Genomic DNA, 10,462 nt, shown 5'->3' with positions numbered 1-10,462 from the left:
TCTTAGAGCAAATTATAAAATAATAATAAAAAATTGAATTTTCTAACTATTGCTGATATGTGGAAATGTTGATTTTAAAAGTAGCTTTATTGAGACCAGTAGTTGGCATAATGGCTATATCACTGGACTCCCATGTGGTCAACCGCGGTTCAAGTCCTGGATCTGGTGGCTTAAACTCACGCCGTGTGTGTGTGTGTGCATTTAAGCCCAAGATCCCAAGAAGAGAATGGAGGAGAAGGGATTGTGGTGTGGCCATCCTCCCCTGGGGGGAGGGGTGATTTCTCGCTTCCTGTGTCTCTATCTCTCTCTGTCTTTCTGGCCAATGCACACACCCTGTAGCAAAAACCTCTTTAAAAAAAAATAGCTTTACTGAGATAAATTTTATTTATAGCTTTGCTGACCTTCCCTATAGTGCCCTTTTTTTTATCTAGTTTAAAAATTGTTTTATTCCTTTGCATTTATTTGGATTCATTTTTGTACTTTTTCTACATTTGAAATGCTTATTTTCAGTTCATTTTTTCCTAGCATGTCTAGTGCAACAATTACCTTTTCTCTTAAAAGGTAATTAAATTCTTTTAAAATTACTTCAGCTGAATCTCCCATGAATTTTCCTATTTACCATTTCATTATTATTCAGTTCAAAATAGTTTCTAATTTCCATTACGATTCTTTAACCCACTGGTTATTTAAGAGTGCATTTATTAAAATCCAAATAGACCAAAACCGTGTATGTAGTTGCATGTTGTTGTTGTCAGCTTCTAGAATAATTACACAGTGGTCCCAGAACATGCTCTTTTTGTTTTGATTCCTTTGAAATTTGCTAAAAGATGCTTTACGGCTGAATTTTGTAAATGTCCCATGTTTGCTTGAAAAGGACCGTCGCAGTCACGAGGTGCTGCACAATCCGTCCACTGGGTCGGGTTTGTCCATCCCACCCCAGCCATTGTGTCACTAACAACAGCGCTGCCCGAGTCTGGTGCTTTATGAAAATGGAGGTGTAGTCGGCTCAGAGCCAGGAGGCCAAGACCAGGGGCACCTTGGTGAGACATTCTTGCTGATGGAGACATGAGGGCAGGAGCAGGGCAGAGCAGAGCAGAGGGCGTTTCTGTCTCATTCCTTCTCCCTGAAAATCTCCAGGACGCATCACACAAGCCTCACTCTGATGTCTAATCACATCCTGAAGACCTCCCATTCTTTTTTTTTCTTTTTTTGGAGAAGTTTTTGCTACAGGGCGTGTGTGCTCACCAGACAGACAGAGAAAGACAGAGAGACAGAAAGCGAGAGATCACCCCCCGGGGGGATGGTCACGCCGCAATCCCTTCTCCTCCATTCTCCTCTCGGGATCTTGGGCATGCACACACATGTGCCCGGCGTGAGTTTAAGCCACCAGATCCGGGACTCGAACTGCGGTCGACTACATGGGAGTCCAGTGGCATAGCCATTACGCCAACTGCTGGTCCCAGACCCCCCCATTCTAATACTGTGATAGGTCAAGTCTCCATCCTCTCAACACTATTTAAATTACTTGCCATTTAAAAAATTATTTTATTTAATTTTATTTATAATAATTATTATTTTAAAATTTTACTAGAGAGAGATAGAGAGAAAGAGAGAGAAAGAAAGCAAGCCATCAGGTCCAGGACTCGAACTGCTGTTGGCCATGTGGGAGTTCAGTGTCTCAACCACCATGCCACCTGCAGGCTCCTCTCCATCTTTTTTTTTTTTTAAGAATTATTTTATTAATTGTTTTTATTATATAAAATTTGACCAGAGAGAGAGGGAAAGTGAGAAAGCAAGTCTCTAGGTCCAGGACTTGAACCGCAGTTGGCCATGTGGAAGTCCAGAGCCTTAACCACCATGCCATCTATTGGTCTCCTCACCAACTTTTCACACATGAATTTGGCCCAAGGGTTGGGACACCTTCAAACCATAGCAATCACTTGGTTCGAATCAATTCAATAATATTGCTGATTTCAGTGCACTGGTTCTCTTAGACATATGTTAAAATTAGTTAATATTGGGGCTGGCTGGTGGCACGGTGGTTAAGGGCATTGGACTCCCACATGGCAGATCGTGGTTCAAGTCTCGAACCTGGTGGCTTGTACTCTCACTTTCCTTCCCTCTTTCTCTCACTCTATCCCTCTCTGGTCAAATTAAAATAAATAAATAAAGGTAAATAAAATCGTCCTTTAAAAAAATAGTGAATATTGGAGTCAGCGGGTGATGTGGTGGCTAAGACACTGGATTCCCACATGGATGACCATGGTTTGAGTCCTGGATCTGGTCTTCTCGCTCTCTCTCTTTGTCTCTGTCTTGTGAGTGCACATGTCCTGTAACAAATTAAAAACTAAAAATGATGATAAATGAAATTAAATAAATAATTATTTTTAAAAAATTAGTTAATATCAGGACCAGCAGATGACGTAATGATTACAGCGCTGGACTCCCACGTGGCTGACCACGGTTTGAGTTCTGGATCCAGCGGCTTGAAACTCACAACAAGCACGTATGTGTGCATGCCCAAAATCCTGAGAGGAGAATGTTGGAGAAGGGATTGTGGCATGGCCATCCTCCCCCCCGGGAGGGGGGGTGATTTATTACTTTCTGTCTGTCTCTCTGGTGAATGCATATTCCCCATAGCAAAAAAATCTCTCTCTCTAAAAAAATTAATAATTACATGTACCTTAAAAATACTTACTTTATTCATTTATTTTAATTTGACCAGAGAGAGATACAGAGAGAAAGAGAGAGAGAGAGGGAAAGTGAGAAAGCAAGCTGCCAGGTCCAAGACTTGAACTGTGGTCAGCCACGTGGGAGTCCAGCACCTTAACCACTCCGCCACCTGCTGGCCCCATATTCTCTCCTTTTTTTAACTTAAAATTTTTCTGCTTTTCAAACATATTGCTTATAAATGATACTAGTTGTTTTCTTTTGTTTTCATTTCACAGTCTATTAATAGCTAATGTATTAATTTTTCATTTAATTCATTTCTACTGGGTTACCATGGCAACTATTTGTTTCATGCGCCCCATGTCCCTTTCTCTCTTTTTTCCTTGTTTTTGACTAGGTATGTGTTTTAATCATTTCAGTTCTCCTTGGCTAGTTTCCAAATTACATCATTTTTCTTTTTCTTTTTTTTTGCCATATAATGTGTGTGCTCACGAGAGAGAGAGAGAGAGAGAAATCAGTCCCAGTGGAGTCTGGTCATGCCACAACACTGTCCTTCATTCCTGCACCCTGTCAGAATGATGGGCATGCATGCACACATGAAGAGCATGTTTTCAAGCTGCCAGGGCCGGGACTCGAACCACAGTTGGACACGTGGGGTCTAGCTCCCTAAGCCCAGTATTTAAGTCACTGTGCTACGAGGCCAGCTCCATTCTGGTTTTATGCCATTAGTATATGCCCAGGGTATTATGACATTCTGGTTTGGTTTACCAAAGATTAATGCTAATCAGAACTTTCCCCCACTTGCTGGGCAATGAAGTCATCTAAGAACACTTTAATTCCATGTACTCCACCCCCATTGTTATCGGATACGGTCTGTCCCACTGCACTGCCTTCTTTCATGATCGTTAAACAATGACGTCAGTATAACTGATCATTTCTGCCGGTTTGTGTGTGATTTGCCCCAGCATGTTAGCCCTTTGAAGCCATGGAAGGTGAGCTTTTTTATAAAGACAGAACCTTAGTGACAAGTGAATTCCTCCAGAAGGCGTGGTGGTGAAAATCCTGCAGAAGTGCTTAACTTCGGTGCAAGAAGAGGTTGTTTTAGCGATTTCTTTCTTTCTTTCTTTTTTTAATCTTTGCCATTCTGACTGGTTAGGTGGTATCTCATTGTGGTTTTGATCTGCTTTGATCTGTATCTCCCTTATGATTAGGAACGTTGAGTGTCTTTTCATATGCGTTTTGGCTGTTCAGATGTCTTCTTTAGAGAGTTGTTTATTCAGGTCATTTCCCATCTTTTAATTGGGTTAATCATTTTCTTCTAGGTAAGCCACTTGAGTTCCCTGTGTATTCTGGTTATCAGTTCCTTATCTGAGGTGTGGTTAACAGAAATTCTCCCCCATTCTGAGGGTTGTTGATTCACACTAATTATGAAGTCCTTTGCTGTGCAGAAACTTCTTAATCTGATATAATCTCACCTGTCTATTTTGGGAATTATTACCTGTGCTTTGGGGATCTTACTTAAGAAGTCTTCCAGAGTTTCCCCAGTGTTTTCCACCAGTAGTTTTATGGTTGTGGTCCTAGGTTTAGCTCTTCAATCCACTTTGAGGTTTTTTTGTTTGTTTGTGTGTTTTTTTGAGAGTCTTTTTTTGTTTGTTTGTTTGTTTGTTGCTATAGGGCGCATGCACTTGCCAGAAAGACAGAGAGAGACAGAGAGATAGAAAGTGAGAAATCACCCCCCAGGGTGATGGCCACACTGCAATCCCTTCTCCTCCATTCTCCTCTTGGGATCTTGGGCATGCATGCACACGCACCCAGGGTGAGTTTAAGCCACCAGGTCTGGGATTCAAACCGTGGTCAGCTACATGGGAGTTGAGTGACATAGCCATTATGCTAACTGCTGGTCCCCACTTTTTAATTTTTTTTACTTTTATTTATTTATTTTTTTTTGGAGAGATTTTCGCTATAGGGCACATGCGCTCGGCAGACAGACAGAGAGAGACATAGAGACAGAAAGCGAGAAATCACCCCCCAGAGGGGATGGTCATGCCGCAATCCCTTCTCCTCCATTCTCCTCTTGGGATCTTGGGCACGCACGCACATGCGCCCAGCATGAGTTTTAAGCCACCGGGTCCAGGACGCGAACCGCAGTCAACTACGTGGGAGTCCAGCGACATAGCCATTACGCTAACTGCTGGTTCCCTGCTGGTCTCCACTTTGAGTTGATTTTTGTTAATGATGACAGATAGGGGTTCAGATTCATCTTTCTGCAAGTAGATACCCAGTTTTTCCAGCATCATTTGCTAATGAAGTTTTCCTTTTTCCACTGGATTGACTGGTATCCTTTGTCCAAGATTGGTTGGCTGTATGTCTTGGGGTTTATTTTTGGGGTCTCTACTTTGTTCCATTGGTCCTCATGTCTGTTTTTGTGCCAATACCATGCTGTTTTGATCATCACAGCTTTGTAATATATTTAGGGGTCAGGAAATGAGATGCCACATACTCTACCCTTCTTGCTCAGGATGGTTTTAGCAATACGGGGTCTTTTATGATTCCAGACAAATTTCATGATTGTCTTTTCTAGATCTGTAAAGAATGTCTCTTGTAATTTTACAGGGATTGCATTAACTATGTAGATTAATTTGAGTAGGATTGCCATTTTGATTATATTAATTCTGCCAATGCAGGAACATGGGCTGTCCTTCCACTTTTTTGTCCTTTTTGATTTCATTTTTCAGGTTTTCATAGTTTCCCTTATAGAGGTCTTGAACTTCCTTGCTTAGTTTTATTCCTAGGTATCTTACACTTCTTGTGGCTATGGTAAATGGGATTACTTCCTTCGGTTCTGTTTCTGTCTCTTGTTGTTTGTATATATAAGTGCTATAAATTTTTGTAAATTAATTTTGTATCCTGCCACTTTACTGTATGCATTTCTAACTTTGAGAATTTTTTTTGTGGATACTATTGGGTCTTCTATGTATATAGCCATGTCATCTGCAAACAGAAATAACTTCAGCTCTTCTTCCCCTATTGGAATACCTTTTATTTCCTTCTCTTGTCTGGTCGCATTGGCTAGGACTTCTAGTACTATACTGAATAGGAGAAAGTGAGCAGCCTTGTCTTGTACCAGTTTTTAGTGGAAAGGTTTTCAGCTTTTCTCCATTCAGTATAATGTTAGCTGTAGGTTTTTCATAGATGGCTTTTACTATGCTGAGAAACGATCCTCCTGTGCCAATTTTATGGAGAGTCTTAATCATAAAGGAATGTTGTGTTCTGTCAAATGCTTTTTCTGCATCAATTGAAATGATCATATGGTTTTTATCTTTCTTTCTGTTAATATGGTGTATTACATTTATGGTTTTGCATATATTGAACCATCCTTGCATTCCTGGAATAAAGCTTATCTGGTTGTGTTGAATAACCTTTTTAATATGCTGTTGAATATAGTTAGCAAGTATCTTGTTGAGAATTTTTGCATCTATATTCATCAGAGATACAGGTCTGTAGTTTTTCTTTTTTGTCGTATCCTTATCTGTTTTGGGAATGAGGGTAATGGAGAGTTCATAGAATGAATTGGAAGGGTTCCTTCCTTTTGGATCTCTAGAAACAGTGTGAATAGGATGGAGGTTACTTCTTCTTTAAAAGTTTGTAAAATTTGACAGTGAAGCCATAGGGACCTGGACTTTTCTTTGTTGGGAGGTTATTTATTGCTAATTCAATCTCATTGCCTGTTATAGGTCTATTCAGGCTTTCTATGTCTTCCTGAGTCAATGTTGGTAGATTATATGTGTCCAGGAATTTGTTCATCTCATCCAGGTTTTCTTCTTTGTTGGCATATAGTTGCTCATAGTATCCCTGAATGATGTTTTGTATTTCTATTATGTCTGTTGTAATGTTGCCTGATTTGAGCAGAAATAAATGAAATAGATAATAAGTAAACTATACAGAAAATAAATGAAAGCAAAAGCCGGTTCTTTCAAAAAGTAAACGAGATTGACATACCATTAGCCAGACTAATTAAGAAGAAGAGAGCTGACTCTGTGAGAAGAGAGAAGCGACTTGCAGAAGGACTGGCTGTCATATTGAGGAGAAATGCTACCTCCTTGACGAGCTTAATCTGCTCAAAACAAGCTTTCAGGAGGTGAGCTGCCTGCAGGGAGCACTGCTATAGGATGGGGGAGCTGAGCTGCAGGGTGTAAAATCCTTGGTCCTTTAGATCCAGATTTCTGAGACCTGTCCTGAGATGCAGAATGAAAAACCACAAATGCATGTAAAGTAGGAAACAAGAAGTTTTCATAGAAAAGTAAAGATTCCTAATAGGAAGGAAATACAATCCCATGCCTGAAAGGCATGAGGGTGGGCAGCTGTCAGAGGACAACTGCACTGGGCATGAGGTTAGATGTCACTTTTAATTTGAGGGTTGGTGATGAGTATTTAGCAGGGGAAGGTCTGTCATGGTATCTGGCTTCTTTGTTTGCTATGTGGGCCTTTTCCTGTGCTGTGCATCTTTCTCAGCTGAGGGATTTCATGATCTCATCACACACGCCTGGCGTGGTCGTTGCAGGTATTAGCGTCCATGTCTGGATGTACTGCCCTGATGTTGACTTGGTGTCCCATCCCAGTGGTCAATTTCTGTGTGTATCTGGGAGAGCAGAAGGAAGATAACAGGCCTCCTGGTGCCAAGAGCCAGGTGGGAAGCGTGGGAGGAAAGAACCTTCAAAGAGGGTCTGGTTGCATTCCTTGATAGGCTATGATTGATGAAACAAGCTGTAAAACAGCTCTGGTTATAGGAAACTCTTTGTGAGCAAGCAGTGAGAGCTAGTATTTGGCTTTTAGTGAGAGCAGTAAACAACCCTTCTCAAAAGCTTGACCAGAGCAACTCCATTTTAGAAGCTGGCTCTATCTTAATATATGTGTGTGTCCATTTCCTACCATGGTGACTCCTCCTTGGGGACCCGTGCCCTATTTACCTACTCACTGGGTCCAATTCCTGTCTCAGTAACAGATACATAAGTCACCAGAGTGTAGAACTTGCTGAGCAAATCTTCGTCCTCCTTACTGTCCTGTTTTCTGCACAGCCACATGTGGATGTGGTATAGGACATTCCCTATTCCTTTGGCCTGGACAAATACCAGAGGCTGGTATTTGTACACACATCTGGAGTCCCCATCTCCTTCATGGCAAGTTTCTGAATCTCTCTGAGTGCCTAAGAGACATGTTTCTTAAAGCCCACACCACGGATACGCTCGTGACGGTTGATGGGTGTTCTCAGGCCACCACTTCACTGATGACAGAACAGTCCTTCTTTTTGTCACCCTTCTTTGCAGGAGCCATTACACCTGACCTAAGTTGGAAAGAAAGACCACAAAGGGATTGTGGGATGGTATGCTGTTTAAAATCACACACATGCATGCATAGTTTGAAGTGAACCCAAGATGTCAGAAACAACTTCAAGGAGCTGCTCTCGATCATCTCCCTCGGACTTTCTGTTTCCCTGACTCCCCATTTTGGGTCTCTGGATGGGAAACCGAAGCTAGGGCTTTGTCTATTCTACTTCTCACTGCTACACTCAAGCCTTGGGCCCAGTGGCCGAAGGATAGAAAGGAAACAACAGGACTTTGCCTTATCTACTTGGGACCCAGAGGGTCAGAATTCTGACCACATTTTTCTATTCCAAAATTGTCTCCATGGGGCCTGGGAGAGTCCCACCTACAAACACTAGCAGCGCACGTTGGTTCATTGCAGGTGGAATGCTACATCCTGCCCCCCACCCCCGTGTTTTTATGATACATCCTAAGCCTTCTTATCTCTTAGAGTAAAGCACAGACTTTCTTCACCTGATTTCTTTTGGGAATCGAAACTCTGTTTTCTTTCATCTTAATCAATTACTAGCCTAAGAATTTCACACACCTTATAACCTACAAGCCTGGCTTGTTGATGTCCTACCTTTTGGGGTCATAAAGGGCCCCTGATGCTGATTGACAGGTCTCCTACTCTCAAAACTAAATGAAAGGAACCACTGTGTCTCAGTACCCTGAGGAACACTTTCATCTTTCTTCCGGTATGTCACTCCATCTCGTGTTTAGAACAAATGAAATTCATTATTATTTCTGCAGAGCCTGGTTATTTCTGCAGCCAGGACCACATATATTCTAATAAAGGAGGAAGATTCCCCTGCCTAAGTGCATTAGGCCTATCTGAAATCCTTCCCTGTTCATAGCCTTTGCTTATTTTCCAATGGGTGGCTTGTCCCTTTCTTCTCTTTTCATTATATGTTCTGAATATTATTGTCTGATATGTAATATGAAATTGTTCCCTAATCTATCACTAGATTTTTTGTGTGTGTTTTTATTTTAGTTTTGGTATGTTCAAACTTCTTAGTTTTCTTCTATACTTTCTTTCCCACCCTTCACTCTTTTTAAAGGGAAAATGCATATAGACTTATTTTTATGAAGACATGATTATTGGAGTCATACAAAGTCTGGCTGAAGGGAAGTCCAAATGACTGGAGGTTTAGACCCTACAGGGCATGGGAGCTTTGGAGTTAAGAAATGGGGAGGAAATCTGGAAACCTTTTCTTTCTGGGCCAGACGTCGTACCTGTAACCTCCTTCTTGTTCAAAGAAAGGTAAGGCTAACATCAGGAAGGCCCGCTGTATCTGCTGTCTCCGTGACTGATGTAGACCCAGAGATCTCTTCTAGGAAAGGTTAGCATGTTGATTGTTTTGGCTGCAGACCCTCCCTCAGAAATATGCCAAAGAAGTATATTTTAGTATGGTGTGTTTTGACTCCCCACAATCTTTCCTTTAAAGCTTTATTTTTAGAAAGTTTTACATATTAAAGTAGGATTGGTAACTGAGAGATTGTCAAAGAGGTAGAGAAATAGAGATGGAAAAAGAACATATCCTAAATCTAGTGTCCTACGTTAGCCTTCTGGACAGCAGAATGGTCAGGCCAGGGGTGCAGGCAGGTCCTCAGAGCTCGGTACAAGCATGCAGACATTTAATCATGGGCATTTCTAAGGAAACAAAAAAACCCCAAAAGTAATGTCTAGAGAAGTCTGTAAGCTGCTTTCTCTGAAGACTGGAGGACTGACTGCTGAGAAGCTTTCAGAAGTTAAGACTCAAAACATCTTCAGTTAAAATAGAAACAGCAGATCAAAGAAATCTGACCGATTTTCCTGGTCTGTCATTGGGATGTCACAAAGATGTCTTAATGTAAATTGTTGTGGAAACTAGCAGATGGCGTAATGGTTACTTCGCTGGACTCCCACTTAGTCAACCACAGTTTGAGTCCCAGAACTGGCAGCTTAAAACTCACGTTTGGAGCATGTGCACGCGTGCCCAAGATCCCACAAGGAGACTGGAGGAGAAGGGATCGTAGCGTGGCCAAACCTGGGGGAGGAGGTGATTTCTCATTTTCTATCTCTGTCTCTCCAGTGAATGCATGTATCCTATAGCAAAAATCTCTCTTAAAAAATAATAAATAAATATAGCCCTCCAACCCAAAATCTAGCCAAAATCCATCCACATCTGATGTGAGCCCAGCTCTGGTCCTTTAACTGAAGGGCCTCTGCTCCAAATTTCTCCTTCCAGCCCACGCTTAGCCAGGTAGAGCGGCCTGTGTCTTCTTTCTGTCTCTGTCTCTGTCTCTCTCTCAAAAACAATTTTATATATATTTTAAAAATCTGTAAGTACTGTCTCTTGTCTCTGACCTCTCCTTTATCTTGCTAATTTCAGAACCATCTACATCTGAGGTGGGCCCGGCCTAACTTCTGTTGCATGCCACCGGTTTTT

The 10,462-nt window shown here is 41.6% G+C and overlaps 1 long non-coding RNA gene across 1 annotated transcript in view; it reads left to right on the top strand.

Annotated features, from left to right (window-relative positions):
• The first annotated feature begins 3,682 nt into the window (after positions 1-3,682).
• The window catches only part of LOC102496068 (uncharacterized), a 43,930-nt gene continuing 37,150 nt past the window's right edge, over positions 3,683-10,462 (top strand). Inside the window, exon 1 of the long non-coding RNA XR_336491.3 lies at positions 3,683-3,765. This is a non-coding gene — a long non-coding RNA (uncharacterized LOC102496068). The remainder of the gene's footprint in view (positions 3,766-10,462) is intronic.

Source organism: Tupaia chinensis, unplaced genomic scaffold (genome assembly GCF_000334495.1).
Source record: "Tupaia chinensis unplaced genomic scaffold, TupChi_1.0 Scaffold139245_1, whole genome shotgun sequence".
Lineage (NCBI taxonomy): Eukaryota > Metazoa > Chordata > Mammalia > Scandentia > Tupaiidae > Tupaia > Tupaia belangeri.
Note: the sequence above shows the minus strand (reverse complement) of the source record. Positions and strands in the feature narration are given on the sequence as shown.